The following is a 13,564-nucleotide window of genomic DNA, read 5'->3' on the forward strand; positions in this document are numbered from 1 at the left end:
TTTGCTCTGGCACTTGTTTTAAATTATTTGTGCTTGTTGTTTTCATCTGTTGACATTGTACAAGCAGAATGTGGCGGTTGGTCGGTGTTGGCAACCGGTAAAAACAGTGAGCGCTCAGCTCTTGAGTGTGAAATAGACGCTCAGCGCCACGTTACACTCATGGCGTTCTAAAAACGCGGCACTCCCATTATCCAATTGGATACTCCAGCCAGCCATGTGGGGGGAAAAAAACGCTTTGGTGAACACACAGCCTTAGTTTTGGTTTCATTATCAAGCTTCTCTTTGTTTGTGTTTCTGTGGTCCCACTTGTATTTAGTTGTCATGATTATTCATTAAATGATTCATTATAGTTCACCTGTTTTGGATTATGTTCATCACCCTGTGTATTTAAGCCCTTCTGTTCTTTTTTTTTTTATTAGATTAGATTATTTTATTTTCATTGTAAAAACAAGCATACAACGAAATTATACTTTCCAACATATACAGTTAAAGTTAAGAAAATAAAAATAAGTGTGTTCAAACGAAGGCCATATTGCACAAAAAAGAAATAAAGTGCTCATATGCTCACATAATTAATAAATGAAATAAAGTGCTCATAACATTACTGCACATGCATGGTTCTTGCATGTCAAGAACGTATTGTAGTTGGGGGGAGTGTGTTTTCAGTTCAATGTTCAGTAAAAAGACAGCTTTAGGATAAAAAGGTCTGTTGAGTTTATCCTTTCCTTTTGTTTTACTTATATTAAATATACATTCTTAATCTATCATCTGTGCCTTCATCTCATTATCTTCCTCTACCCCAATGTGACATATGCATGCAAACTTGATTTCGCTCTCCCTTGCGCACATACTCGCTGAACAAAGATGAAAAACATGCCAACCTCAGCTGCTGTCAAGAAACATCCACATGCGCTGAATCAAACTTGATATGGGGTTAGGATAAATCACGCAGCACAGCTCTGAAAACTTGTCAATTCTGCTATCTGGAAAATTCAGAGAATTTGAAACACACATCAAAGCCATTAACAAGGCAGAAAAATAGGTTTGCAATTAACTGCCGCATGGGGCACATAAAATGAAAAAACACGCAGAGAAAGCAGCCACAATACACAGATGAAATAATAAATCGAATGAAAACAAAGTCAGGGCTGGCGGCACATCAAACAACTCTCTTATCAGCAAAGTCAATTTCACTGATCAAAACTAATTAGTACTGAGGCAGGCATTAGGGCAGGGCGGTGCTTGCCCAAAACGCGGTGCGTCTCTTTCAGTATGCTAATGAAGTTCGGCTCAACGGGCTCAGTGCCTTCGCTAAAGTGGCGAGATTTCATTCCTCTAATCGGATGGGACTCAAGCCAGTATCCAACTGCAGAGCTGGTAATAATGATCTTGTTCCTCTCTTTTCCGCATACATTTAAGCAAGTTAAAGTAAATGTAAAATCAAAAACTTGCTCCGCCTCTAAAACAACCTTCCATTTATAATGACATCACCAAGCCCATACGTTTCAGGCCCTCACCTTCAACCACTTTGCTTCATTCTTCTTCTTTGGTTTTTATCATAGACTGTAAAAAAAAAAATGGATGTAGTGTCCGTGACATCACCTGTAGGTTTCTGAAGAGCATTTTTGAAGCCTAAAGTTGGCCATTGCCATCTTGGCAGTATATCACCACGCGTCACTCTGGGATAACTGAAAATGGGCAAACATGCGGGACGTAGGTGGAGCTGAGTATCCAACTGAGGTGCCTGGTTGCTAAAATATGCAGAACTTTATGGCTTAATATAATTTAAACAGATGAGTTATAAAACAATTCACCCCCCTCACAGTTGTCATGAAGGGCAAAATGAGCTATATAGACCAAAACCACTTTTTGTACCAGGCTGTAAACATTTATTTTTCTTGGGCATTGAAAGTTGGGCATTGAATTCCCATTGAACAAAACCAGCAACATAATCTTTCTCAAAAATTCAATCAACTCCTATATGAATGAAATCAAGCCCTACCTTGGTTTTTTTGTTGAATGCCCTGATTCACTCAAATACAGATTTCATATTACAAAAATAAAATGGGTTGCAAACTTTATGGCTAGTCATATGGCTTATGACTTCATGGCTAGACTATGCAGATTGATCTAATCATTTATTTACTAGGGCTGCATTTTCCAAACCATTACTTCTGTGAGAGATTTGAAAGCAAAGGATTGTTTGACGTCATCCCCCAAATCCCAAAACCGGACTAATAATGACATCAATTCAAAACCTTTATCATCAACAAGCAGCCGTCAATTCAAAGGAAATTCTGAGCAAAGCAACAATGAAGGACGCATGTACTAGCCGTAGGCTGGTGCAATGTACGAGCAACATCATAAAGTCCTTGGGGCTTTTCCTAGTGCAACTAATTGTGCTATCAAACAGTTCCCTGCTGCCTACCTCGGCCGACCAGTGGTCCGCAGACACTCCAGCAGGTAATCAAGTGTAATTAAGCCCCCTGGCTGGCACACTGGCAGAGGGCATTGAGACTAACAGCGCTATGGGTCGCTACCATGGCAGTTCCCCTGCTGCTAGCGAGTGCCAGAAGCGCACTAAAGGGGGAAGTGACGGAGGTAGGAGGTATAGGTAGGAGAACGCGGGCTAATGATTGATACATGTCGTAATCAGGGTAGAGAGGGGAATGAGAAGGCAGGAGATGACACTCTAATGCTAATGATGCCTTGCTGGGTTACTCCACCGCAACTTCACAGTTGGTGAGAGGATGAGACATTGTTTAGCGTCTGGTTTCCAGCGAACAGCTGGCTAGACTAATTCGCTGCATATTACATAGAAAAAGAGAAGCACAGAAAAATGGGATATTGACTGCAGTTGCACTCAAAGGACAACTGAATGAAGACTAAATGAATTCGGATGCACCCAATCTTGGAGAATCAAAGAGCAGTGTGTATATATGAGCAGCCGGCTCAGGGTAGAGAAATGAGTTCTCTCTGGAGCTAGTTATCAAACCCATTCATTAAACATCATGATATGCTTGTATCGTCAAATAAAGCTTTGCAAATCTACCAGAACTGTGAGCAAAGGAACGGTAATGCCCAAGGCTACATCATTCAAATATTAAATACAGAGACCTACCGGGCTTCAGAGTAATAGGTGAACAACTGCCGTTCTTTAAATGTTGATATTCAATTAGCCACTGTTATATCGACCATTTTTCATCAATCCAAATTCAAATAAATCACTTGTGTCGGGTACTGACAAAGCTACTGGCCTGACTAAAATTTTTTCAGTGGTTCAGCTGTTTAAAAAAAAAAAAGCTTCTCTGTTTCCATAGCAAGTAGCAGTGTAGCATAGCAAAATGCTGCATGCTAATGTAACGAATGTAGGCCAGTAAGAGTTGTGCGTGTAAACCTCACCCCCCTCTGGCTTCAAAAGGCGCACTAGCTACTGGCGCTAGAGAATGAGGTCTTTAGCATCTTTTTTAGCATGCCTCCCATGCTGGAGACCCCAGTTCGAATCCTGTTAGGAGTGGTTCAAATGGGTCATTAACTTCTTGAGCAATTTGAGCTACAGTAGCGCGTCTGTTTGATCGGACCACACGGGTCAGCCTTTGCTCCCCACGTGCATCAATGAGCCTTGGTCCCCCATGACCCTGTCGCCGGTTCACCACTGTTCCTTCCTTGGACCACTTTTGATAGATACTGACCACTGCAGACCAGGAACACCCCACAAAAGCTGCAGTTTTGGAGATGCTCTGACCCAGTCGTCTAGCCATCACAATTTGGCCCTTGTCAAACTCGCTCAAATCCTTACGCTTGCCCATTTTTCCTGCTTCTAACAAAAAAAGATCCATTTTCTTTTGACAAAAATGAAGCGATGTATGAAGTCATGTTCAAGCTGAGCAATTTAGCGCTGTTGGTTAACCCAGCAAGTTAGCTTGACCAACTTGAACCATTGCAATCTGCATGGGGAAATATTACACCCTCACTCAAAAGTGATCGAAATGACTGGATTTCACCTGTGAAAATTTGCAAACAACTACAGTTTCATCTATAAATTCACTTTTTAGTGAAGTAGACAGCCTCAACGCAGGGGACCAGCTCAGTAATGAGGAGGTGATCAGCAATAATTGTGTTTGCAGTAATATGAAATCACTGCATGAAAGGAAGAAGAGGACAAACTTGTAAAATAAAAAAGCAGAGATTCTAATGAGTTCTGCGAGGTGTTACAGGAACGGCTCCATTCATGACTTCCAAGTTTGATCCACCCTCTCCTTTCTCCCCTCCAGCACATCGATGGGAAATCAATGGTTGTCTTAGAAAGGTGTCAGAGGAAAGCTATTTCTCCACGTTTCAAGAAAAAAAAAGAGTAGTCTCCGTGCCTTGAATTCCAACTGCCGCCTCTAGTCCGGTGGTGGAGACATTTTATTGACTGAAAAGGATATACTATACAAAGAGAAGACTTGAGAACATCAGGGCTTTTAGGAAAGTCAGGCACTGATACAATTAATTCAGCCGTCTGCTATGTTTGGTTGCCACAATGGCACATTGAGTTTTGGAGACTGCACAAATGGGTCTACTACTGACAGAATTAGCACAAATTCACTATTTAGACAATGTCAGGTCTGGCGAGTCTAATTGGGAAGTTTCTGTATGCTTCTTAACACAGTGGTGTAAACACTGGAGCGACAAGAGAGTTGTTTATCTTAGTCACACATTTTTCACAACCTTACGGGGGTTTTTTGCAATTCAGAGTGTTTGTAAGAATATCACAGCAGTAAACTAATCAGTGGTTTTCAATTCGTGGGTTGACGGGGAAAAAAAGGAAAAGGAAAAAAATATATTTGTAAATCTAGTTTAAAGCACATGCCGAGTTCTTAGAAATGTACTTTTTGTATGCAACATATTGGTTTCTCTGAAAATCCTTCAAACCATTTTCAAGAAAATGTTAACATAAATATAGTTGAAATAGCAAGTTTTTTGATAGCAAGTTTTTAGTGCCATATGACATTTTATAACCTAAACTAACCTTTTTGTGATATAACTTTATTGTATGTTTTCTCTCTCATACGTTTCTGCATGTTAGTTTCATCGCATGACTGCTGATTGGGTCACATGACTGTAATTTGGCATAATTTTTTTTCAAATAGTTGGAATATTTCTTTATTCTTTTTTATAAGATATGCCCATAACAAAAATTTGACCTAGATTATGTGAAATGCAGGTTATTTTTTGAACATTTTTTTTATTTTATTTTGTACAATAAAAATGTTATTAGTGTTGAATCGCCAGTCAATCCAAAATCTGAATCCTAAACAAACCATTTGAGAACCACTAAAATAATGCAAACGTTAATTTACCGAACAAAATGCAATCATGCAATTAGACTTTCAATGCCAGGAAATATTAGCATACTAATGTATGTAATTTGAATGTGCCAAATGCAACCTATTGTTGCATCCCTTTACAATAAATGCTAATGCATCCTGTTGGAGCGCAAGCATCGCATTGTACATTCCACCTTGCCCTTCTCCTTTTTTGCATACTTTTACATATGGCTTTATCACAGAAATGAGAGACTTGCATATCTGCATACAGATCGACTTGATGAGTGCATCGAGCAACAAATGTCTAAAATCTATAAAATATGCTAATGATATGCAAATGAGAGAGTTAGGGGCTCTTTTGCCATCATGGACTTATTGTAAACTATTACATACGCCACAGGCGGTCCTCTGAATACCAAGTAATGGTTACCTAGAAAAGGGGAGAGAAATAAGGTGGAGAGTTTCCCAATCCAAATGCAACAACAACCCCTAAGGAAGCCATTGTAGATCAGTGAGCTGTGCCACAGAGTCAACTTAAATGAAAACAAAGTGAATTATCTCAACCTTGGAGTTGCAATGATGCCAGACCATCTCTTGAGCTCTATTGATCTACCGGTCGCTGCACACTGGCCTCTGAGGTACTTTCATTACAGTAAATGCTGCATCCTAGCTTATCTTCTGCTATTTTCCCATTTCCCCACCACATTTCATTGTTTTGCCAAGCTTTAGCTGTAAAAAATAAATAAATAAATAAAAAACCTTACAGATGGTGGGGAAGATCAGATATAATTGTAACACTTTTTGTTTTTTGCTCATTTATATAGAATATGTTTGAGAATTTCTTATACATCCTTTAATTATTAGCAGTCATTACCTATGTCTGTGAAACACAAAAGAAGATAGTTTGAAGAATGTTTTTGCCCATGTAATGAAAGTCAATGGGGTCCAAACAGAAATACTTTTCCATGTAATATATACAGGTTTAGAATGATATGAATGTACATAAATGATAGAACTTGAATTTACGGTGAACTCTTTTTTTTCTTTATCTTCATCCATTAACATTTTTTTGGGTTAAATTTGAACAATAAAAGTGCTAGTTATTAATAATAATGCATTAATGTTTTTGAAACATAGAATTGAAACTTCTTCCTTTTCGAAGTGATTCCAATCTTATTTTAAGCAATTCAATCCACCATAGTGAAAAGCGCTCAAAATCCATTATTTATCTGCCTAATTTTCTTATTGGATCGATAACGATAACATTAAAAATGACCTTTTATTGGCCGATATATTATGCATCCTAAAAGAAACAAATGAGGACATAATAAGTGACCAAGGAAACAGTAACTAAACAGTGCGGGAAACAAGAACTAAAAGAAGTCCATAAAGCCGTGACAGTGGTCTCCTCTCCCGGAAGGCACTTCCTCATGCCATAACTGTGGAGGGAGGGAGGGAGGGAGGGAGGGAGGGGGCATTGGAGGTGGGCATGGAGCTGGTGACAAACAGGGACCTGGAGGAGCCAGTAGAGAGGGAAATACCATGGCAGAGCCGAGAGGCAGACGGACCAGGGCGACATTGATGACCCGGAAGCCTAAGGTGGAACCTCTGGCACACAAGATTGACGGAGAGACGGGGGCTTGGCAGACCGGGTTGGCAACAGAGGGAGCCGGAGGGAAGGAGGAGCTTGGTGGAGCCGAAGGTTTGGAGGATCGAGGTGCAGCTAGAGACACGGGAGTCAGTGGCGGAGGCAGAGCGATGACTGGTCAGATGGAGGAGTCCTAGGGCTGACGGACCATGGCCACAGGAGTGCTGTGCCAGGGTGAAGTCGACGGGCTGACAGGCCAAGGTGGAGATATAGGCCTGGAGGCCTGAGGCGAAGCTGGGGAAATCGTAAAACTGTGCCACGCTGGGGATTGGGAGGCCAGAGAGTTGCACGGAGCTAGTGGTGGGGGAGGAGACGGCATCTAAACAGTTGGAGGGTACCAGCGGAGAAAGCGTAGATTTGGGGGTGGAACTGGATCAGTGGTCCGATCTGGCTCTGTGATGGACTGGGCATTGTGTAAAGACTCCAGGGCAGACACATAGATAGTTAAAAAAATATGGACGACGTGACTTCATTGGCTTCCGCTGAAGTAACTGAAGCCTCCAGAGGTTCGAATATGGCACTGACATCTTGTGCAGATTTGGGACAGAGTCTGCGCAGTAATGATCTCTGGACCGGAATCTGCGCGGTAGAGAGCAGGAAGTAGAGACGCGATATCAAAAGCCCGCCCACACTCTCACGGATGCAGAACAATTAATTATGTTGATGTCAAATAAACAGTTTTTGAAATGTAGAAATTAAAGCTAAAGCTCCAATCTCCTCCCTAAAATCACGAAAAAAGTCTGTTAGTGCCTCAGTGACAACTTCACTCAGAGAAGCTGTCAATCTCAGCTGTCAATCATGACGTCACACCCCCCACTTTTATAGCATCAAATAACTAACTAAAACTAAACTTATTTAAATGCAAATTCACGTATGAACAGTGAACATTACTATAATCTAGTCATTTTTGCTCATGGTTTAACTGAATCATCAAAGGTCAGCAGCAAGACATTGGTCAATAAATATAGATTAAATGCATACAAATATTTGTTTTATTTAACATTTAATTATTGGAGGTTTGCATAATACTCTGATTTTGCATTTGACTGATTTTATTCATTTTTAGGAATACTGAATCTTTATTGTGCAAGTGAGACACCATCATGTTTATACACAAAGCCTCTCAACTTACTCTCGATTTTTCTCAACATGGGGACAGGAGAGCTGTCAGTCAAATAAATGTGAAAAAGTTACTCAGATATTTTGTTGTAAATTTGAAAAGTAATGCGTCACTTTACTAGTTACTTGAAAAAGTAATCTGATTACGTAATTCAAGTTACCTCCAACACTGGACATGACAGCTGCCTATGGCTCCGTGGTAGAAGTCGGCCCTAGTGCTTGGTCTGTGGTGGGTAGAGGTGCAAAATTGGGCTCAGGGTCTGTGGTGGGCTTGGGCTTTGTTTCTGGGTTTTTTAACTATAAACTCAAGAACACAGGAGAATAGGAAACCAAACATTAAACCATAAATGAGAACCGACCAGGGACTGAACTGAACAGGGAATATAAATACAAGGAAAACATAATGAGAGACAGGTACAAATCATAGATATTTTCATAGACGCGGCAGGCTCCCATGTCATCCAATCACAACACACTCCTTCACCAGAGTATTAATCATGAGCACCTGCATCCCATCAGCACTACAATCACCCATAGCATAAAAGACACTCTCACACACTCAGTCACTGGCTGCGTCCGAAACCTGGAAAATGCTGGCTTCGGAGGACATATTTCAAGGCAGGATGGCACCAAGGCACGTCCGAATCTAATGTTAGCTTCACTTCCTGTCTCCTGAGATACCTTCATCTGATCGATTTTTGAAGGCAGCATATTTGTATCCTTCGCTGCCTTTGATATCCCATAATCCTGTGCTTTCCATTCTGTGACAGTTGAGCTGGGAAAAAAAGATGGCGTCTGAAAGTTGCATTTGCTGGTCAGTTTGTGTGTAAATGTAAGTTTTTGTTTTTTTTTTACCAACATTTCCCACTTCTGATGTAATTTCTAGCGAGAAATTATTACTGTAGTAATTCAATATTTGTTTAGTTCTCACCAAAGCTCTATTTTGCTCTAGATCATTAAACCGTTACACTGCCTTAGAAGTCTGTCCAAAATTTGTTTCGTGAGGTGCCTTCATGCACAAATGCTGCCTTACAAGCCATTGTCTGATAAGGCAGCGAGGCAACAAGTCAGCTGCCTAGGTTTTCGGACGCAGCAACTGTCCGGTCTCGTTAGCACGTAAGCCTCTTACCTTCATGCTTAACTCAAGGACTTCTACGATCTACTTACCTGCCTCCTGTGGTCCTTCCAAGTCTTCATTGTTTCCTCGCCTTGTGTCTTCCTCCAGAGTCTCCCTCGATCCAAGTCTGTCTCCATCCCGCTACACCTGCAAGTATAAAGACTGTATCTGTCAAGATATCATCATAAGACTCCCACGAACTTCTGCATCACTCACCTGCACTTCCATTCTCACCATCTGGTTGTTCAATAAACATCACTAACCTGTACTCCTTGTCTCCATCCCTTCTGTTATGTAACAGATATACGTACAAACAGTAACTATGGGAAACAAAACAGAATATCAACATATGAAACCATAGAGCCATGACACCCATATAGCCTAATAAAAAAGTAACACAATTAAAATGTGCAGGCCCATTTTAATGTACAATTGGGTGTACAATGGATATTTATTTTTATGCAATACATAAACATTAAAACATTTACAAAAAGTTTTATCTGTACAGTAAACTGGGATATGAGAGTATTTTGATAAAAATGACACCGTTCACCTTTAATGATTGTGTTTCTTTTAATACTGTGTCAGATTGTTCAGTTGTACAGAAAGATCTTGAGTCTGTTGAATTTCCTGCTCTGTGATTCTCCCTTTTTGCTCTATGATAACATGTAATTCAATTAAGACATTTAGATGCGTAGAAATGTCTCATGCTTCACTCTGCAACTTCAAGCATGTGATTTGTTCCTGAACATGGAAACATTTTCAATCAAATTGCGTTATTGAGGAACATCAGCAACTGTGAAACTCAACCAGATTTTGCGCCTCAAAAACGACAATTCCCTGTCTGCTGGCACCTGCAGATTTCATGCATTTATTATTAGACTTGGAGTCTGATAGACGCTATCGGGGGACAACAAATCAACAACATGAAAAAGGGAATGGGGTCGTTTCGCTAGGTGCCCAAGCGCACAAACCCTCAATATAATTTGGGTGTTAATTGAAACAAATTACTCAAAGTGTGGCCTAATGTGTAGAGAATGGTTCTTGAATCCTTTTTTATCATATGCATTCATAGGAGAGGTACTGTATATAGGCATGTTAGATGACTCATTCATCAAAACATTCTGTATAAATAGCAAGTTATAATTTCAGTGAGCCATGTAGGTAGTAAATCATGTCAAATCTCCTGATATTAATATTGTATTAATGTACTCTCCTCTCACATAGGAGACGGTAACTAATAATGGAAGGCCTATTGCCTTTGTCTGTCACATGTGCTATGAAAGATTGAGCAGTGGTGTTCATGTGGGAAATACAGGTTCGAGTCTGGCTCACAACATGTTCAGAATCCATTCCTCTATACATTAATGCTTTTAAATGATGAATTAACTATGTACTAATGCTTAACTAATGCCTCATAGCGTGCAATTATTATAAAGTGTTACTGAAAATTCTTAGCTGAAACCGAGGACCTTGCTGTTTCATAAAACGAAGTCGATGGGTGCCATCATTTTGATAGTCAAAAAACATATACAGACAAAACAAAATTAATACCAGTCACCCGTGGCTCCTGACAATACATTGGGGTCTTATGAAGCGAAACGATCGGTCTGTGCAAGAAACTGAGCAAGGATCAAGGATAAGCAAAAGTAACATTTTTGACAAACAATACAACATGCTCACTCAATACACACAATACACTCCCTCTCTGCTGTAAAAAATACAGAGTCAGCTCACGTGCAAGTTTGCTCCTGCGCATACATCATAATGTGACAGGAAGCTCGAGCTCCAGACTATTGTGAACGCGCTCAGGACTGTGGATTACATGTAATAATGTTGTAAATAATGTTCAGTTTCTTACACAGACCGATTGCTTTTCTTTATTAAACCTCAGTGTATGGTCAGGAGTCATTGGTATTCATTTTGTTTTGTCTGTAAATGTTTGTTTTTTTTTAGTCTCAAAGTGACGGCACCCATTGACTTGCATGTATCAGCAAGGGCCACAGTTTCAGCTAAGAATCTTCTTTACTGAAGAAAAAAAGTCACCCACATATCGGATGGCCTGAGGATGAGTAAATCACCAGCAAATGTAAATTTTTGGGTGAACTTACCCTTTCATTTTTTGTTCAAGATCACTGAGAGATTCGTGATTGCACGTGACACAGTGAGAGCGCACACTCAATATCTGAGTGAGAGGTTGTATTTGAGAGCTTGCGTCCAGTTTTCTGCGATTACACGAATGTGCTCTCGCGTTTCAACAACACGCTCTCGATATTTGTCATTCAAAAACAGCATAGAAACCTGTGGGTATTTTTGACAACACTACTATGCAGTTTGTTTGTTTCTCTAAACTTTCAGTCCATAAATCACTCTGATCTCCTTTACTGTGCGGTTATGACCAGCTCTCCAGAATCAGGCCTTTTATTGGTCCATTTGCGATCTAATCTCTTTATTGGCAACTGAAATGCCAGTCAAATTGTAGGCGTGCTCAGTAACGAATTGTGATTTAAAAAGTAATGAAGTAGATTATTTAGCTTAATTTGTACTTAAAGGGTCACTTCAGTGATTTAGCATTAAGCTTTGTATCAGTAGAAACCCCGTAGTAAATTTGAATTATTGTACTTTCCCCTCATATCCCCCTGAAACGAGAGAATTATGCATTTTATTTCTGGAAGAAAATCCGCCAATGATGCAAATATCGTCATTTTTTGGCCAGAGGCTAAAAACTACAGCCAGTAGAGGGAGCTGTTACGCATGTTTTCAACCCGCCCTCTGTTACGAGTGTGCTCAGGCAGGAAGACAAGGAGAGGTAAGTAGATTACTCAAACAAAGTTTAATGACCGGAATACTCACTTAACATAAACGTGACCAGACAGAGAATGGATGAACAAAGGGGAACTTAAATACAAACACAGATGTCTGGATAAATGAAGGACAGGTGATACAGGAGATGATTGACTAAACACAGCTGAACAGAACTAGACTAACGAGGGTAACTAAGTAAACAGACAAGTGGTGGGAAACTCAGACAAAGGAACGTGTTACAAATGAAACCAGGAAGTACATTGAACAAAACACAATAGAGACAGACTAGATATGTGACATAATGCCCCCCTCCCGGTAGGCGCGTCCTCGCGCCGTAGATAGACCAACTGGGGAGCGGGGGCGGGCACCCTGGAGTCCTCGAGGCGGGAGCACCGGGACCTGACTGGGAGGCCTCCAGGGTGGAGCCGTGGGTGGCCATGGCAGGACAGGAGTCTTTGGGCGCCTAGGCGGGACTGGAGTCTTTGGGCGCATAGGCGGGACTGGAGTCTTGGGCTGGGAAGGAGCCTTGGGCGGAAAAACAATTTCTCTGGGGAATTCCGGGGTGGGGTTGAGAGCTTGTGGAATTGGGTGGCCTTGTGGGTCGGAGTGGCCTTGCGGGCTGGAGCAGGCAAGTGGAAGGCTGGAGCGGGCTCGTGGAAGGCTTGAGCGGGCTCGTGGAATGTTTGAGCGGGCTCGTGGAAGGCTTGAGCGGGCTTGTGGAAGGCTGGAGCAGGCAAAGGAGAGTCTGAAGCGGAATCCAAGAGACACGGAACAGGCACAGGAGAGTCTGGAGCGGAATCCAGGAAACCCGGAGCGGGCACAGTAGAGTCTGGAGCGGGCACAGGAGAGTCTGGAGCGCAATCCAGGAAACCTGGAGCGGGCACAGGAGAGTCTGGTTCGGGCTCATGGAGACGTGGAGTGGGCTCATAGAGACGTGGAGCGGCTGGTTCCCTCCAGAAGTCTATAAGCTGTGGATGCTGGTGGAAGGTCAGGGACTGGTTGCATAACCGGTGTGGGGTGGGGCTGGACGATGGTGATGTTTTCATCCACTCTGCCAACCTCGAACGAAGACCCCTCTATCCAGAGTGCAGAGTTAATGAACTGATCCAGCGTCCATGACGCATCACCTCGGGGCATTAGGAAGCGGATCTCATCGTCCAGCCCACACCAAAATCCCTCCATTAGAGTGAGCTCACTGCATGTGGCCTGGTGGCATGTGTCTAAAAACTCCTCCACATAGTCCTCTAGACACCTGCCACCCTGGAAGATAAAGACAGTACCTCCTTCAAGTAGTTGACCTACCTCTTCAGGGGAAACGTTAATGGAGGCTATCTTCATATATCCTCTGTTTGGTCTGGTCATCTGTTATGAGTGTGCTCAGGCAGGAAGACAAGGAGAGGTAAGTAGATTACTCAAACAAAGTTTAATGACCGGAATACTCACTTAACATAAACGTGACCAGACAAAGAATGGATGAACAAAGGGGAACTTAAATACAAACACAGATGTCTGGATAAATGAAGGACAGGTGATACAGGCGATGATTGACTAAACAAAGCTGAA

Source organism: Gobio gobio, assembly GCF_949357685.1.
Source record: "Gobio gobio genome assembly, chromosome: 24".
Classification (NCBI taxonomy): domain Eukaryota; kingdom Metazoa; phylum Chordata; class Actinopteri; order Cypriniformes; family Gobionidae; genus Gobio; species Gobio gobio.